The sequence below is a fragment of the Oncorhynchus kisutch genome, linkage group LG2 (genome assembly GCF_002021735.2).
Source record: "Oncorhynchus kisutch isolate 150728-3 linkage group LG2, Okis_V2, whole genome shotgun sequence".
Lineage (NCBI taxonomy): Eukaryota > Metazoa > Chordata > Actinopteri > Salmoniformes > Salmonidae > Oncorhynchus > Oncorhynchus kisutch.
The window spans coordinates 37,159,776-37,177,519 of record NC_034175.2 but is presented as its reverse complement, the minus strand read 5'-3'; the positions used below and the strand labels follow the sequence as shown (position 1 = coordinate 37,177,519).

General features: G+C 44.3%; 1 protein-coding gene across 1 annotated transcript in view; it reads right to left on the bottom strand.

Moving 5' to 3' along the window:
* The window catches only part of LOC109902346 (ly6/PLAUR domain-containing protein 1-like), a 47,662-nt gene that overhangs the window by 10,641 nt on the left and 19,277 nt on the right, over window positions 1–17,744 (bottom strand). The gene's annotated exons all lie outside the window — the stretch shown is intronic.

Below are 17,744 nucleotides of genomic sequence, written 5' to 3'. Positions count from 1 at the left end.
GTTAACACAGTGTCCAAAGAAGGGACAGAAGTATACAGAATGGTGTCATCTGCGTAAAGGTGGATCAGAGACTCACCAGCAGCAAGAGCGACATCATTGATGTATACTGTATACTGTATACTGGAAGAATTGAACCCTGTGGCAACCCCATAGAGACTGCCAGAGTCTCGGACACCTGTTGTCCCCTCCAATTTGACACACTGAACTCTATCAGAGAAGTAGTTGGTGAACCAGGCGAGGCAATCATTTGAGAAACCAAGGCTGTTGAGTCTGCCTATGAGGATGTGGTGATTGAAAGCCTTGGCCAGGTCAATGAATACGACTGCACAGTATTGTTTCTTATCGATGGCGGTTAAGATATCGTTTAGGACCTTGAGCGTTGCTGAGGTGCACCCATGACCAGCTCTGAAACCAGATTGCATAGCGGAGAAGGTATGGTGGGATTCGAAGTGGTCGGTAATCTGTTTGTTGACTTGGCTTTCGATAGGATAGATATAGGTCTGTAGCAGTTTGGGTCAAGAGTGTCCCCCCCTTTGAAGAGGGGGATGATCGCAGTTGCTCTCCAATCTTTGGGAATCTCAGATGACATGAAAGAGAGGTTGAACAAACTAGTAATAAGGTTGGCAACAATTTCGGCAGATAATTTTAGAAAGAAAGGGTCCAGTTTGTCTTGCCCGGCTGATTTGTAGGGGTCCAGATTTTGCAGCTCTTTCGGAACATCAGCTGACTGGATTTGGGAGAAGGAGAAATGGGGAAGGCTTGGGCGAGTTGCTGTGGGGGGTGCAGTGCTGTTGGCCAGGGTAGGGGTAGCCAGGTGGAAAGCATGGCCAGCCGTCGAAAAATGCTAATTGAAATTCTCAATTATAGTGGATTTATCGGTGGTGACAGTGTTTCCTATCCTCGGTGCAGTGGGCAGCTGTTTTCCGTGTGTGTGTTCTTATTCTCCATGGACTTTACAGTGTCCCAGAACTTTTTTGAGTTTGTGTTGCAAGAAGCAAATTTCTGCTTGAAAAAGCTAGCCTTGGCTTTTCTAACTGCCTGTGTATATTGGTTTCTAGCTTCCCTGAAAAGTTGCATATCACGGGGGTTGTTCGATGCTAATGCAGAACGCCATAGGATGTTTTTGTGTTGGTTAAGGGCAGTCAGGTCTGGAGACAACCAAGGGCTATATCTGTTCCTGGTTCTACATTTCTTGAATGGGGCATGCTTATTTAAGATGGTGAGGAAGGCATTCAAAAAAAAAACAGGCATCCTCTACTGATGGGATGAGATCAATATCCTTCCAGGATACCCCGGCCAGGTCGATTAGAAAGTTCTGCTCAGTGATGAGTGTGATGAGTGGAGGTCGTTTGACCGCGGACCCATTGCGGATGCTGGCAATGAGGCAGTGATCGCTGAGATCTTGGTTGAAAACAGCAGAGGTGTATATAGAGGGCAAGTTGGTTAGGATGATATCTATGAGGGTGCCCTTGTTTACGGCTTTGGGGTGATACCTGGTAGGTTCATTGATCATTTGTGTGAGATTGAGGGCATCAAGCTTAGATTTTAGGATGGCTGGGGTGTTAAGCATGTTCCAGTTTAGGTCGCCTAGCAGCACGAGCTCTGAAGATAGCTGGTAGGCAATCAGTTCACATATGGTGTCCAGAGCACAGCTGGGGGCAGAGGGTGGTCTATAGCAGGCGGCAAAGGTGAGAGACTTGTTTTTAGAGAGGTGGATTTTTAAAAGTAGAAGTTCAAATTGTTTGGGTACAGACCTGGATAGTAGGACAGAACTCTGCAGGCTATCTTTGCAGTAGATTGCAACTCTGCCCCCTTTGGCTGTTCTGTCTTGTTTGAAAATGTGGTAGTTGATGAAGATTTCTGAATTTTGGTCTTCCTAAGCAAGGATTCAGACACGGCTAGAACATCCGGGTTGGCAGAGTCTGCTAAAGCAGTGAATAAAACAAACTTAGGGATAAGGCTTCTAATGTTAACATGCATGAAACCAAGGCTATTACGGTTACAGAAGTCATCAAAAGAGAGCGCCTGGGGAATAGGAGTGGAGCTAGGCACTGCAGGGCCTGGATTCACCTCTACATCATCAGAGGAACAGATGAGGAGTGGGATAAGGGTACGGCTAAAAGCTATGAGAATTGGTCATCTAGAACGTCCGGAACAGAGAGTAAAAGGAGGTTTCTGGGGGCGATAAAATAGCTTCAAGGTATAATGTACAGACAAAGGTATGGTAGGATGTGAATACAGTGGAGGTATTGAGTGATGATGAGAGAGATATTGTCTCTAGAAACATCATTGAAACCAGGTGATGTCATCGCATGTGTGGGTGGTGTAACTGAAAGGTTGGATAAGGTAGCAGGGCTAGAGGCTCTACAGTGAAATAAGCCAATAAACACTAACCAGAACAGCAATGGACTAGGCATATTGACATTAAGGAGAGGCATGCTTAGTCGAGTGATCATAAGGGTCCAGTGAGTAGTGAGGTTGGTTGGGGTCACGGCGATTTAGACAGATAGCGGGCCATCGGTAGCAAGCTAGCATAGGATGGAGGTCTGTTTTTAGCCACCTCGTGCGTTTCCGTCGGTAGATTAGTGGGGTTCCGTGTGGTAGAAGGGATCAATCCAATTGGCAAAATAGATATAGTTATAGTGACCCAAGACAAATTGTCCGATAGACTTATTCAGATAGCAGCCGATAAGACAGCGAACGATTATCGGACCGCAGATGGGAGTTCAGGTAACTTCGCAACAGAGGGGCCAGTTGGATAACTCCCTTGGGCAGATAACTTCAGTAGTTCAGTCGTGAAGGCCCGGTGGGGCTCTGCATCGGCAGTAAAACTGGTCCGGATAGGTGATTGTAGCCCAGGAGTTGCTGATGGAACTCTTCAGCTGGCTAGCTCCGAAATAATTGATGTTTGCTCCGGGATCGACGTAAGCCAATAGTCACACGGATAGCAGCCAGCTAGCTGCAAGATCCAGGTGTAAATGTCCAGAGTTTGCGGTTGAAATCCGGGGATGTGGAGAGAAAAATAGGTCCGGTATGTCACGTTGTACAAAACTGGCGATAGCTTTTCGAGCTAAAGGATAGCTGATGACCACAAACCGGCTAAATATACAGTCTGTATAGGAATGAATAAGAGAGGAGGGCATATTCCGTAGTTAAACCAAATGCAGTTGTGTTCACAACTATGGCTTATAATGCTTCATCATCTCTTGGACCAGACACTTCACTGAACCAAACCACACATTGATCTGCCAATTATAATGGACAAGGCTGCAAAAATACTGACTGATATTTACCCTCCTGGCAAATGGCTGGCTATTAAATATTGAATCCGCATTACGGGAAACAGCGACGCTGTCTGTCCCTGCACCTTTGTTATTGTTGTTGTTGTGTGGACGAAACGGAGGTGGTGTCATATTCTGACCTTTATTTCCTTTGTTTTGTCTTTATTTAGTATGGTCGGGCGTGAGTTGGGCTGGGCAGTCTGTGTGTTTTTCTATGTTGGGGTTTTGAGTTCAACCTAGTATGGTTCTCAATCAGAGGCAGGTGTTGTTAGTTGTCTCTGATTGAGGATCATACTTAGGTAGCCTGAGTTTCACTTTTGAGTTGTGGGTGTTTGTTTTCCGTGTGTGTGTTTCTTGCCACACGGTACTGTTTCGGTCGTTTCACGTTTATTGTTTTGTAGTGTTCAGTTTATGTCTTTAAATAAACGTTAAGGATACTTACCTCGCAGCGCATTGGTCCTCCGATCCTTCTCGCTTCTCCTCGGAAGAGGAGGAGGAATGCCGTTACAGGTTGTCAAATGTGGTAAAAACAATGCAGTACATATTCTGCTGTTCTATCGCAGGTGAAATGATGTCCGAGGCGGAAAAAAACTGTGTGTTATTTTTGAAGTAACTTCTATGCTGATATAATATCCCAAACGGACATGAGGGGAGAACAACCATCTTCAGAGTGCACTGCTGAGTTTTGCAGGTTCACATCCTGTAAGTACAGTGTCCATTGTTGGACAGTGGAAGGTGTATACAAGTCACTTTGAGTTGGGTTAGTCTTATGTAGCCAGACATAGACATATTCTCACCTAGAAGCCTGGCTTGAGGGGGTGGTAAGGATAGACTGAAAATACATAATTTAGTACATTTCATCAACAGGTGCTTTCCATGTTTGCCATGACGACGTGAGGTCGCCTAGCCAGAGAGCTCCTGTACATTTTGTAAATATTTTAACACTTTTTAAGTATGTTTTGTTACATTTAAAAAAAAGCTGTTTTGATCACATAAACATGGTGGTCTTCAATCTCAAAGTTAGAGGAATTGTTCTATCAGTTTGTTTGCCTTGGCTAGCTGGATGGTTAATGTTTGCATTTAAATAATCCAGCAGCTGCTCCGGCATTTTGGTTCACCTGCCGATTGGAAGGTGGAGTCTATGGTGTCTAAGGTGTCAGAGGCTGAGGGACTCTTCCTGACCACTGCTGATGGGTGGTTGATTTCTTGCGCTTTACTCCAGCCGAAGCATCACCCAGGTGGGTGCTATGCTGTAGGCAATGGAAGATCAGATAACTACGAAGGAGAGGCTACTATGGTGGAATTCGGAATGTCTGACTAAGCGATGGGCCTTGATGAAGAGCTCCTGGCCTGTCTGACAGACTGACTTTATCCCTGGGTGTACAGTACCATCGATGCGCCCTCCGCTTAAGCTATACAGACTTTTCCAAACTGCCTCAACATTTTTATAAATAACTGGCATGAAACAAACAAGGACAGCATCTGGACAGGGGGAACGAAACTACATTGGGGATGAAACTGAGGAATAGACAGACATAGGGGTGGCAATCAATAAATGATGGAGTCCAGGTGAGTCCAATGAAGTGCAGGCGTGCGTAATGTTGGGCCTCCTGGCACCCTCAATAAGTAATGGAGTCCAGGTGAGTCCAATGAAGCTCTGATGTGCGTAAAAATGGTGACAGGTGTGCATAATGATTGGCCGCCTGGCACCGTAGAGAATGGGAGCGGGAGTAGGCATGACAATATCATAACTTGGTGGAATGGTGGAAACAAATTGGTGGACTACGTTATTGGTGTCCTGATAATCTTCCTTTGTTATTCTCATGTCCTTCATGATCCCAGAGCTGGGTTCAAACAATAATATTTTAGCTGAATATGACTGAGATTACCTGTTACAATGTAACTAATATGGAAGTCTTAAAAGCCATAGGTCTACCACATTTTGGGAACATATTCATGTGCTGAAAATCTAATATTTCACTTACTAAACAGTGTTTACTTCAATCATCCAACACGCAAGTCATGAATATGTATGAAGTTGAATATAAAATATATTTTGAGGCTGTAAACAGTACAATAACATAAAAGCCAACTTCACATCAAATGAAAGTAGTAGTTGATCAAATCCAAAACCGACAAAAACATTCCAACAGTGGTACCCCGTAACTGTCAATCACACGATTACAAATCTCAACCTAACCAAATTACAAATGTACTGTGCTCACATTACCACATGGATAACTTCAATAATAATTTAAAGGCTTGGCAATATAAGGACTCTCCATTGGCTAGTATCCCAGTGATTCAATGGAATGATCAAATAACTCTATCGACAACCTTCACAAGGGCATGTTATTCCAAATCTCAACCTGACCAAATGACACATGCACTGTGCTCACATTACCACAGGGATAACTTCAAAAATCATTTAAAATCTTTACGAGCCCGTATGGGAGTTGTAGCGATGAGACAAGATAGTAGCCACTACAACAATTGGACACCACGAAATTGGGGAGAAAAAGGGGGGTAAAAAAATGTATAAATCTTTACGATATAAAGGAAGTGTGGACTTAACGCCCCATGACTGACTGCATTTGAATTACTTTCTGACATACAGTAAATGAACTCGTATGAATAGTAACGCCAAATTTAGATAAGCTGCAAAATAGGGAATTACATTTCAAATCAAATTTCATTAGTCACATGCGCCGAATACAACAGGTGTAGACCTTACAGTGAAATGCTTACTTACAAGCCCCTAACCAACAGTGCAGTTAAAAAAAATACGGATAAGAATAAGAAATAAAAGTAACAAGCAATTAAAGACCAGCAGTAAAATAACAATAGCGAGACTATATACAGGGGGGTATCGGTACAGAGTCAATGTGCAGGGGCACCGGTTACTATATACAGGGGGGTACCGGTACAGAGTCAATGTGCAGGGGCACCGGTTAGTTGAGGTAATATGTACATGTAAGTATAGTTATTAAAGTGACTATGCAAAGATGATAAGAACCGAGAGCAGCAGCGGTGTAAAAGAGGTGGAGGGGCAATGCAAATAGTTTGGGTAGCCAATTGATTAGATGTTCAGGAGTCTTACGGCTTGGGGGTAGAAGCTGTTTAGAAGCCTCTTGGACCTAGACTTGGCGCTCCGGTACCGCTTGTCGTGCGGTAGCAGAGAGAACAGTCTATGACTAGGGTGGCTGGAGTCTTTGACAATTTTTAGGGCCTTCAGTTGAGGCGGACAGGGCTTTTGGGCAACTAAGGTTTCTGTTTACCTCGGCGTCCGTGCTGGCCCATCCGGATCCCTCTTTGGCGTTCATAGTGGAGGTGGACGCGTCCGAGGCTGGGATAGGAGCCGTGCTCTCTCAGCGCTCGGGTACGCCACCGAAGCTCCGCCCCTGTGCTTTCTTCTCGAAGAAGCCCAGCCCAGCGGAGCAAAGTCAAGGCCTTGAAGGCATGGAGACCTTGGCTTGAGGGAGCTAAACATCCCTTTTCTCATATGGACTGACAACTGCAATCTGGAGTACATCCGGTCAGCGAGGAGACTGAACCCTCGCCAGGCAAGTTGGGCCATGTTTTTCACCCGTTTTGTTTTCACCCTTTCATACAGACCAGCTTCCCAGAACGTTAAGGCAGACGCACTTTCCTGGCAGTATGACACAGAGGAGCGGTCCATGGATCCCACTCCCATACTCCCCGCCTCTTATTTGGTGGCACCAGAAGTGTGGGAGCTGGACGCGGACATTGAGCGGGCGAAAAATGCAGAGCCCACTCCCCATCAGTGTCCAGCTGGGCGTCTGTACGTTACATCTGCTGTCCGTGACCGGTTGAGCTATTGGCCCCACACGTCACCCTCCTCTGGTCATCCTGGGATTGATCGGAGAGTGCGCTGTCTTAGCGGGAAGTACTGGTGGCCCACCTTGGCTAAGCATGTGAGGGTTTATGTTTCCTCCTGTTCGGTGTGCACCCAGTGTAAGGCTCCTAGGCACCTGCCCAGAGGTACGTTACAACCCTTACCCGTTCCACAACGTCCATGGTCGCACCTGTCGGTTGATTTCCTAACTGATCTTCCACCTTCAGAGGGTAACACCACGATCCTGGCCATTGTGGATTGTTTTTCTAAGTCCTGTCTCCTCCCTTTGCCCGGCCTGCCTACAGCCCTAAAGACTGCGGAGGCCCTGTTTACGCACATCTTCCAGCAACATTGGGTTGCCTGAGGATATAGTGTCTGATCTGGGTCCCCAGTTCACTTTGAGGGTCTGGAGGGCGTTCATGGAACGTCTGGGGGTCTCGGTCAGTCTTAGCTCAGGTTTTCACCCCGAGAGTAACGGGCAGGTGGAAAGAGTTAACCAGGATGTGGGTAGGCCCGGCTGGAGGAGTGGGCAGCGTTCGTGCCTTGGGCAGAGATGGCCCAGAACTCGCTCCACCACTCCTCCACTAACCTCTCTCCCTTTCAGTGTGTGTTAGGGTATCAGCCGGTTCTGGCTCCGTGGCATCAGAGTCAGACTGAAGCTCCTGCGGTGGATGACTGGTTCCGGCGCGCGGAGGAGATATGGGTCACCGCCCATGTCCATCTTCAGCACGCTGTGCTGTGCCAGAAAGTGGGTGCAGACCGTCACCACAGTGAGGCCCCGGTGTTTGCACCAGCGGACCGGGTCTGGCTCTCGACCTGGAACCCGCCCATCCGCCTGCCCTGCCGGAAGCTGGCTCCGCGGTATGTTATAGGTTACAGCTTCCTCCTGATTACCGCATTAACCCCTCGTTCCATGTGTCTCTTCTCTGGCCGGTGGTGGCTGGTCCGCTCCAGGAAGCTGAGGTGCGGGAGGTTCCTCCGCCCCTTGATGTCTCCGTTCAATCCATCCTGGATTTGAGATTTCGGGTGAGGGGCCTTCAATACCCCGTGGACTGGGAGGGGTATGGTCTGGAGGAGAGATGCTGGGTTTCGGAGGAGGACGTGTTGGACCCTTCTATGCTGCGGGATCTCCAACGTCTCCGTCCGGATCGCCATGCGCCTCATCCTCCGGGTCGTCCCCGAGGCTGGTGTCAGCACGCTGCTGGAGCCGAGCGTCAAGGGGGGGGGGGTACTGTCACGACTACTGCCGAAGTCGGTTCCTCTCCTAGTTCGGGCGGTGTACGGCGGTCGACGTCACCGGTCTTCTAGCCATCGCTGATCCATTTGTTTTGGCTGGTTGTCACACACACCTGGTTTCAATTCCTTAATTACATGTTGTATATGTTCCCTCTGTTTCCCCCATGTCCTTGTCGGGAATTGTTTATTGTAAGTATGTGTGCTTTACGTGACATGTGCGATACGGGTTTTTGTGTTTTGTTATTTTTGTATGCCGGTAGTTATGTACATTAAACGGCTCCAACTATTTACCAAGTTCTGCTCTCCAGCGTTTGACTTCCAAGCCACCAGTTACGCACCCCTGACAAATGCACAGATCCATTAAAATAGATAAGTGACAGACACAGACCAGGTAAGGCACACCATAAAACATTTATATGAAACAGTCATAATTTATGTTACTGCTGTTTACCATGTAGATTGAATAATATTTTATGAAGGTGTTGACATGCTCATGTGTCATGTTACTTTAACTGTATGTGGATGGTTAAATGGTTAAATTGACCATGTCAAAAGTCATTCATGGACCACATAAATAAACCTGTAGCCTACAGCTCTAAATGGTTGTCAGGAATTATTTCAATGTAACTATATTTAGTATTGTTGTACACTTCATTAACATGTACATTTTTATGCCATTTGGCAGATGCTCTTACCCAAAGCAACTTAGATGAGCAATTAGGGTTAAGTGCTTTGCTCAAGGGCACATCGACATATTTTTCACCTAGTCTGCTCTAGGATTTGAACCAGTGACCTTTCGGTTATTGGCCCAACGCTCTTAACTGCTAGGGTACCTGGTGCCTGTCCAAAAAATCTATAAATGTCCCACTAGATGAGCATTCTGTGTGGAACCACAACTAACAATATGCCCATTCTGACAGAGCAGCATCCATCAATATTATGGTCATTGCATGATTTCCAATTCTAAGCCACTGTATTTGTTTGTATTATTACACTGAATTATTTACCATCTATTGTAAGATGGCTGCCAACATAATGACGGGTAGCGATTATATATTCTTAATGACAGCCTCTACACAAGGGAGAGGCAATTTCTCAGCAACTGGAGTCCTCAAGTAGGCCACGCTGGTTTGGCTGAAGCACTCCACAAAAGAACAAGCAGCCATTGAAATGAACTGCAACCAAGCAGAGACAAGCAATCATCATCATCCCAGCCAGGGGAGTGTGGGAAAGCAGAGCACTCTAGCCAAGTGAAACCGCAACACACCCTGTCATTTCTCAAGAAATAATCTGAGGGGGATGATGATGAGGGAGGGAGGGAGGGAGTAGGCGATTCTGTCCCTCAGAGCATGGCTGAATAATGGCCATCATTTAAATGTGAAGTGTAGTTTTATTTTCTAAGATGGATTTTCTTCATAGATGGCTCTTTTGGGTGATGTTCACAGAAACTCCATTGTTCTGCCACCAGCCACTTGGTTGGAAATAAGTTGTATAGTTTGATGGAAGCAGACATGGAGTACATGGCTTGGGATCTAGGCCTTAATCTCTCAGTTAGAATGCGCACGTCAGACACCTCTATCTTTCTAGGAAGCAGAGCAGTGTACTTACCTCAATCAAATAGACTCTCATTGTGGTTTTTAATGAATGTGTCTGCACAGAGTCAAACAAAATGGAAAAGTATCAGTTACATTTCAAACACTGATAAGACTTAAGCAGGTCAAAGGAATTCCCAGAGCCTCGTTGGCACAGCGGAGTCGATAATGACAAAGCAGAGATAAAAGCATAAATGTACATGTGCATTCATGTGGACATTTTCATAATGTGCTTTCGACTCCACAGTACAATGTCCATGCCCTTTGGATCTTGAATCAAATCAAATCAAATCAAATGTATTTGTCACATACACATGGTTAGCAGATGTTAATGCGAGTGTAGCGAAATGCTTGTGCTTCTAGTTCCGACAATGCAGTAATAACGAACAAGTAATCTAACTAACAATTCCAAAAAAAACTACTGTCTTATACACAGTGTAAGGGGATAAAGAATATGTACATAAGGATATATGAATGAGTGATGGTACAGAGCAGCATAGGCAAGATACAGTAGATGATATCGAGTACAGTATATACATATGAGATGAGTATGTAAACCAAGTGGCATAGTTAAAGTGGCTAGTGATACATGTATTACATAAGGATGCAGTCGATGATATAGAGTACAGTATCTACGTATGCATATGAGATGAATAATGTAGGGTAAGTAACATTATATAAGGTAGCATTGTTTAAAGTGGCTAGTGATATATTTACATCATTTCCCATCAATTCCCATGATTAAAGTGGCTGGAGTAGAGTCAGTGGCATTGACAGTGTGTTGGCAGTAGCCACTCAATGTTAGTGGTGGCTGTTTAACAGTCTGATGGCCTTGAGATATCATGTAATGCTTTGAAAGACAGGGGCTTATTGTGTTTGTTCATCTGGAAGGAAAAAATGGTTTCCAAACAGAAATCACCAATTTCGAGAAGTGTGATAACAAAGCAGACCCAGTGCTAAGAAACTGGACCCGTTATGAAGATAATCCAAACACCAGGAAGAAACAAACAACCTACAAGGACAATAGACCCATAGGAAAGATGACTCCAACACTATCAAAGGTGGATCATAAGACTGAGACCATGACCAGATATTTATGTTGTACAGTAAATTACTTTGTATACAAATAGGTGAAGTGGCTAAATGGGTTTGTGGACTTCAAGAAACAGCAGAAGGTGCACCCCCCCCCCCCCCCCCTATCTACATCGGCAGAACTGCAGTGGAGATTATGGAAAGCTTCAAGTTCCATGGCGTACACATCACTTACAAACTGAAATGGACCACCCACACAGACAGTGTGGTGAAGAATGGCGCAACATTCAATCTCTTCAATCTCAGAGGGCTAAAGAAATGTGGCTTATCACCTAAGGTTGGCAATACTGGCAATACTCATCTCATATGTATATACTGTATTCTATACTATTCTACGGTATCTTAGTCACTTAATAATGTTAACATATCTTGCATTACTCATTACTAATCTCATATGTATATACTGTATCTTAGTCCGTTCCGCTCTGACATCGCTCATCAATATGTATATAGTCTTAATTCATTCCTACTTAGATTTGTGTGTATTGGGTATATGTTGTGTAATTTGTTAGATATTACTTGTTAGATGTTTTATTTTTTATTTATTTTTTATTTCACCTTTATTTAACCAGGTAGGCAAGTTGAGAACTGTGACCTGGCCAAGATAAAGCAAAGCAGTTCGACACATAAAACAACACAGAGTTACACATGGAGAAAAACAAACATACAGTCAATAATACAGTAGAAAAATAAGTCTATATACAATGTGAGCAAATGAAATGAGATAAGGGAGGTAAAGGCAATAAATAGGCTATGGTGGCGAAGTAAATACAATATAGCAATTAAAACACTGGAATGGTAGTTTTGACAGTAGATGAGTGTGCAAAGTAGAAATACTGGGGTGCAAAGGAGCAAAAATAAATAAATAAATAAATACAGTAGGGGAATGGGCTATGTACCGGTGCAGTGATCTGTGAGCTGCTCTGACAGCTGGTGCTTAAAGCTAGTGAGGGAGTTAAGTGTTTCCAGTTTCAGAGATTTTTGTAGTTAGTTTCAGTCATTGGCAGCAGAGAACTGGAAGGAGAGGAGGCCAAAGGAAGAATTGGTTTTGGGGGTGACCAGAGAGATATACCTGCTGGAGCGTGTTCTACATATGGGTGCTGCTATGGTGACCAGCGTGCTGAGATAAGGGGGGACTTTACCTAGCAGGGTCTTGTAGATGACCTGGAGCCAGTGGGTTTGGCGACGAGTATGAAGCGAGGGCCAGCCAAAGAGAGCGTTCAGGTCACTGTGGTGGGTAGTACTGTATATGGGGCTTTGGTGACAAAACGGATGGCACTGTGATAGACTGCATCCAATTGATTAAGTAGGGTATTGGAGGCTATTTTGTAAATGACATCGCCGAAGTCGAGGATCGGTAGGATGGTCAGTTTAGCCAGCAGCATACCACCCTGCATACCACTGCTGGCTTGCTTCTGAAGCTAAGCAGGGTTGGTCCTGGTCAGTTCCTGGATGTGAGACCAGATGCTGCTGGAAGTGGTGTTGGAGGGCCAGTAGGAGGCACTCTTTCCTCTGGTCTAAAAAAAATATCCCAATTCCCAGTGACACTGCCCTGTGTAGGGTGCCGTCTTTCGGATGGGACATTAAACGGTGTCCTGACTATCCGAGGTCATTAAAATATCCCATGGCACAAATCGTAAGAGTAGGGGTGTTAACCCCGGTGTCCTTGCTAAATTCCTAATCTGGCCCTCAAACCATCACAGTCACCTAATAATTCCCAGTTTACAATTGGCTCATTCATCCCCCTCCTCTCCCCTGTAACTATTCCCCAGGTTGTTGCTGCAAATGAGAACGTGTTCTCAGTCAACTTACCTGGTAAAATAACGGATAAATAATAATACGTTTTACAAGGGTATGTTTGGCAGCATGAGTGAAGGATGCTTTGTTGCAAAATAGGAAGCCAATTCTAGATATAACTTTGGATTGGAGATGTTTGATGTGAGTCTGGAAGGAGAGTTTACAGTCTAACAAGACAACTAGGTATTTGTAGTTGTCCACATATTCTAAGTCAGAACTGTCCAGAGTAGTGAAGGTGGACGTGGAGGCAGCGATCGGTTGAAGAGCATGCATTTTGTTTTACTTGTATTTAAGAGCAATTGGAGGCCATGGAAGGAGAGTTGTATGGCATTGAAGCTCGTCTGGAGAGTTGTTAACAGTGTCCAAAGAAGGGCCAGAAGTATACAGAATGGTGTCGTCTGTGTAGAGGTGGATCAGAGACTCACCAGCAGCAAGAGCGACATCATTGATGTATACAGAGAAGAGAGTTGGTCCAAGAATTGAACCCTGTGGCACCCCCATAGAAAGTCCCGGACAACAGGCCCTCCGATATGACACACTGAACTGTATCAGAGAAGTAGTTGGTGGACCAGGCTAGGCAATCATTTGAGAAACCAAGGCTGTTGAGTCTGCCGATGAGGATGTGGTGATTGACAGAGTCGAAAGCCTTGGCCAGGTCAATGAATACGGCTGCACAGTATTGTTTCTTATCGATGGCGGTTAAGATATCGTTTAGGACCTTGGGCATGGCTGAGGTGCACCCATGACCAGCTCGGAAACCAGATTGCATAGCAGAGAAGGTATGGTGGGATTCAAAATGGTCAGTAATCTGTTTGTTGACTTGGCTTTTGAAGACCTTAGAAAGGCAGGGTAGGATAGATATAGGTCTGTAGCAGTTTGGGTCAAGAGTGTCCCACCCTTTGAAGAGGGGGATGACCGCAGCTGCTCTCCAATCTTTGGGAATCTCAGATGACACGAAAGATAGGTTGAACAAACTAGTATTAGGGGTGGCAACAATTTCGGCAGATAATTTTAGAAAGAAAGGGTCCGGCTAGCCCGGCTGATTTGTAGGGGTCCAGATTTTGAAGCTCTTTCAGAACATCAGCTGGCTGGATTTGGGAGAAGGAGAAATGGGAAAGGCTTGACCAGGGTAGGGGTAGCCAGGTGTAAAGCATGGCCAGCCATAGAAAGAAAAATGGTTATTCAAATTCTCAATTATAGTGGATTTATCGGTGGTGACAGTGTTTCCTATCTTCAATGCAGTGGGCAGCTGGGAGGAGGTGTTTTTATTCTCCATGGACTTTACAATGTCCCAGAACTTGTGTTGAGTTTGTGTTGCAGGAAGCAAATTTCTGCTTGAAAAAGCTAGCCTTGGCTTTTCTAACTGACTGTGTATATTGGTTTCTAACTTCCCTAAAAAGTTGCATTTCATGGGGGCTGTTCGACGCTAATGCAGAACGCCACAGGATGTTTTTGTGTTGGTAAAGGGCAGTCAGGTCTGGAGAGAACCAAGGGCTATATCTGTTCCTGGTTAAAAACTAGTTCCTGGTTTGTATTTTTTATTTTATTTTACCCCTTTTTCTCCCCAATTTCGTGGTATCCAATTGTTTTTAGTAGCTACTATCTTGTCTCATCGCTACAACTCCCGTATGGGCTCGGGAGAGACAAAGGTTGAAAGTCATACGTCCTCCGATACACAACCCAACCAAGCCGCACTGCTTCTTAACACAGCGCGCATCCAACCCGGAAGCCAGCCGCACCAATGTGTCGGAGGGAACACCGTGCACCTGGCAACCTTGGTTAGCGCGTACTGCGCCCGGCCCGCCACAGGAGTCGCTGGTGCGCGATGAGACAAGGACATCCCTACCGGCCAAGCCCTCCCTAACCCGGACGACGCTAGGCCAATTGTGCGTCACCCCCAGTATTATATAATTATATATTATATAATAACTAGTATAATAACCAATATTACTCCACTGTCGGAGCTAGAAGCACAAGCATTTCGCTACACCCGCAACAACATCTGCTAATCACATGTGTGACCACAACAATTTGATTTGATTTGGATTTGAAGGGGTCAAATAATAAATATTTAAAAAGTTGCATTAAAACACTATCTGGTTTGCCTTGCCTGAAGAAGATAATGTTCACAAAACACATTGACTGCACTATAACCAGTTCATTTGTCTCTGTGGTTTAATTTCTGAAGAGAACCCATGTTAAATTGGCTCATGTTACGTAAGTCTACAACTTCAACAGATATTTTTTACATGCAAGGATTTTCAACAACTATTTTTATCCAAGGTTTATAATGCTCAGTCAGAGTATTGGAGCCACGTGATACACAAATGAGATGTTCTACTTGCAACAGTTAGGCAAATAATTTATTATCACTGTTTAACATGCTTTACCTTCTCCCCACTACTTGTTATTTTTAAATATTGAAAGGGTTTTATGTAAATTAGTTGGGTTTCCAATTCTGACTTGGACATAATAGCTCCGCTGAATGATTTAATGTTATATTTTCACCTTCATCACAGTTATTCTGGCTAACTGACTATGATTTTGAATGCTGATTAATACTGCACTGGTGAATACACAAGTGGTATGACGTGGTAGGTGGAACAACTCAGGATGACAGAGGAACAGGTTGCTAAGGTGGATAAAAAAATTGGCACACCGCTTTGGAAGGAAAGTTCCCAACAAACCGAGACCTATTGTGGCTAGGTTGACCCATTACAAAATGAGTGCTGAAAAGAAGAAGGGAACTGAAGGAACAACGTTCTATATCAATGAGCAATATTCTGGCGAGATCATGGATAGGATGTGCTTACTATAGCCTAAACTTAAACACCACAGGGCACAGGGCCAGAAAGTGCGCCAGGTGTTGGACAAGCTGTACATTAACAACCAACTCTTCAGGGACTCCAAGATTACGACCTGGTTGTGAGTAACCACGCCTAGCCAGTAATTCCAAATTAGGCATACACAACATTACATACTTTTCTTTCTCTCTCTCTCTCTCTCTCTCTCTCTCTCTCTCTCTCTCTCTCTCTCTCTCTCTCTATTCTTAGATTCAATTGAAAAGGTGAATAAGATAGTTGAGAGGGGTGTTGTGTTACGGGAGACACAGACACTGGTATTTCCGCTTATGAATCCGGTGAAGAAAGTTATGCTTTCTAACGTGCCAGCATTTGTTAGAGATGAAGTGTTGGAGCGAGAGTTATCTCGCCATGGTCAAATCGTATCTACAATAAAGAAGGTTCTTTTTGGATGCAAATCTCCGTTGTTGAAACATGTCGTGTCTCATAGGAGACAAGTGCATATGATTTTAAAAAAGGACGGAGATTAACTGAATTTAGCGTTCAGCTTTAAGATTGATGGATTTGATTATGTCTTCTATGCATCTACTGAATCAATGAAATGCTTTGGCTGTGGAAGAGAGGGGCATTTGGTGCGTAGTTGTCCCGAGAATGAGCGAGCTGAGCCTGGTAGTAGCTTTAGTGCGGGTGCAACTAACGCACCACCGCGAAGGGATGAACATGCTAAGGGTGCAGGGGAAGAGAGAAGGTGGGCAGATGTGGTTGGAAAAGTAGGAGAGGAAGGCATTGTGGATACGGGGGCAATTGTGGTAGATCAGAATAAAGAGGGAGGGGAAACAGTAGGTGAGATTGCGACTGCCGTCGCTGAGGTGGTGCTGGAAAATGAAATTGGAGGTCAAGAGGAGATTGAAATAACGGAAAAGGAAGCGGATGTTTTCAAAATACCCAAGAGTAAATGGAAGAATTTAAGGGGTGGTGAAGGGTCTAATTCTAAGAGAAAGGTAGAGAGTGATAAATCAGTTGAAGATGAGCAAGGTGTAGAGATGGTGGAGTTCTCTTCTGGGGAGGATAGCGAGAGTGAGTCATCTGATGCGTCACAACAATATAGTGAGATAAATGGGGTGGAAGGGAGGTATGGGATCGAGAAGATACGTCAATTTCTGAAGTTGACAAAAGGGAAGAAATATATGCAGGATTACAATGTAACTGATTTTTTCCCTGAACGTGAATTGTTTATTGAATCAGCAAAGTTTCTGATGTCAAAAATTACAGGGGGAAGTTTGAAAAGCCCTGAAATTGCTAGACTCAAGAAAGTGGTCACGAGAGTGATAAGTGATGTAAATTCTAAAGAAAATGAAAGAGTTCAGTTGCAGTTTTAACTCTGAAAAGAGATGTGGTGGCTGTATCTTCCTCTGTATATTTTTTTCATCCATGAGCAGTTTTAAGATTTCTTCTTTAAACGTAAATGGGGCAAGAGATGTTAAAAAAAGAGCCATGGTGTATGAGTTAATTAGGGGAAAGGGAAGTGACATACATTTTCTACAAGAAACGCATAGTAATTTGGAAAATGAAGTTATGTGGCAACAGGAGTGGGGGGGGGCAGTGGTGTGTAGTCATAAAAACTCAAAAAGTGGGGGTGTGGTTATATTGTTCTCAAAAGGGTTTTTGCCTTTGTCATATGAGGTTGAAGAGGTAGTTGAGGGGAGGTTATTAAAAGTTAGAGCAAGGTATGAAAACATCACTATGTGTCTGATAAATGTATATGCCCCAGTGGTGACAGTTGAGAGGGTATGTTTTTTAGAGACATTATCAAATACCATTGAGAAATGTAACAAAGAAGATTATTTATTTATTGCTGGGGATTTTAACTGCACATTTAGCGATTTAGATGGAAATCACCAAGAACCTCATATAGCCTCAAGGACTTTTTTAAAACGCCTCATTGTAACACATGAACTGTGTGATATTTGGCGGAGTCAACATGGAGGAACAAGGCAGTACACCTGGGCGCATGTGAGAGAGAACATCATCTCTATGGCCAGGTTAGATAGGTTTTATGTTTTTGAGCATCAATCTCAGGTCTGTAAAT